The sequence below is a fragment of the Piliocolobus tephrosceles genome, chromosome 10, assembly GCF_002776525.5.
Source record: "Piliocolobus tephrosceles isolate RC106 chromosome 10, ASM277652v3, whole genome shotgun sequence".
NCBI classification, from domain to species: domain Eukaryota; kingdom Metazoa; phylum Chordata; class Mammalia; order Primates; family Cercopithecidae; genus Piliocolobus; species Piliocolobus tephrosceles.
The window spans coordinates 11,064,114-11,065,916 of record NC_045443.1 but is presented as its reverse complement, the minus strand read 5'-3'; positions in this window follow the sequence as shown (position 1 = coordinate 11,065,916).

Here is a 1,803-nt window from a genome sequence, read left to right as displayed (position 1 = left end):
GTCTCGGCCTCCCAAAGTGCTGGGATTACAGGCTTGAGCCACCACGCCCGGCCATCTTTTAATTTTTAAAAACATATCGGCCAGACGTGGTGGCTCACACCTGTAATCTCAGCACTTTGGGAGGCCAAGGCCAGTGGATCATGAGGTCAGGAGTTCAAGACCAGCCTGGCCAAGATGGTGAAACCCCGTCTCTACTAAAAATACAAAAGATTAGCAGGACGTGGTGGTGGGCATCTGTAATCCCAGCTACTTGGGAGGCTGAGGCAGGAGATTTGCTTGAACCCAGGAGGTGCAGGTTGCAGTGAGCCCAGATCGCATCACTGTATTCCAGCCTAGGCGACAGAGGGAGATTCTATCTAAATATAGCCGGGCGTGGTGGCTCATGCCAGTAATCCCAGCACTTTGGGAGGCCGATGCAGGCAGATCACCTGAGGTCAGGAGTTCACGACCAGCCTGACCAACATGGAGAAACCCCATCTCTACTAAAAATACAAAATTAGCCAGGCATGGTGGCACATGCCTATAATCCCAGCTACTTGGGATGCTGAGGCAGGAGAATCACTTGAAACCGGGAGGCAGAGGTTACAGTGAGCTGAAATAATGACACTGCACTCCAGCCTGGGTGACAGAGTGAGACTCTGTCTCGAAAAAATTAAAAAAATAAAAATGGCCAGGCGAGGTGGCTCATGCCTATAATACCAGCACTTTGGGAGGCCAAGGCGGGTGGATCACTTGATGTCAGGAGTTCAAGACCAGCCTGGCCAACATGGTGAAACCCTGTCTCTACTAAAAATACAAAAATTAGCCGGGCATGGTGGCACACACCTGTAATCCCAGCTACTTGGGAGGCTGAGGCAGGAAACTCATTTGAACCCGGGAGGTGAAAGTTGCAGTGAGCTGAGATCACACCACTACACTCCAGCCTGGGCGAGAGAGTGAGAATCTGTCTCAAAAAAATAATAATAATAAAAATAAAATACAATAAAAATTGTATTTATTTATTTCAGACAGAACCTTGCTCTGTTGCCCAGGCTGGAGTACAGTGGTACAATCTTGGCTCACTGCAACCTCTGCCTCCCAGGTTCAAGTGATTCTCCTGCCTCAGCCTCCCAAGTACTGGGGTTACAGGTGTGCCCACCATGTTGGGCAGGCTGGTCTGTCTTGAACACTTGACCTCAAGTGATATGCATGCCTCGGCCTCCTGCTCGGATTACAGGTGTGAGCCACCATGCCCGGCCTACCTTGATTGATTTTAGGGTGTCCTCTCCTGGGATAGTGTATCGCCTCCTGGGATTACAGGTATGAGCCACCATGCCTGGCCGAGTTGATGAAACTTTGATTCCTGGGTCGTCACAGGGGTATTCATGGCATGGAAATACAACTGTGCTGCAATCAGTTACTGGAAATGAAAAGTTACCAATGGAATTTAGAAATGATGGATCACACTGGGCACAGTGGCTCATGCCTATAATCCCAGCACTTTGGGAGGCCAAGGCAGGCAGATCATCTGAGGTCAGGAGTTCAAGACCAGCCTGACCAACATGGTGAAACTCTATGTCTACTAAAATACAAAAAGTAACCAGGTGTTGTGGTGCTCACCAGTAGTCACAGCTACTTGGGAGGCCGAGTCACGAGAATTGCTTGAACTTGGGAGGTGGAGGTTGCAGTGAGCCAAGATTGCACCACTGCACTCCAGCCTGGGTGACAAAGCAAGACTCTGTCTCAAAAAAAAAGAGAGAAAAAGAAAGAAAGAAAGGAAAGAAAGAAAGAAAGAAAGAAAGAAAGAAAGAAAGAAAGAAAGAA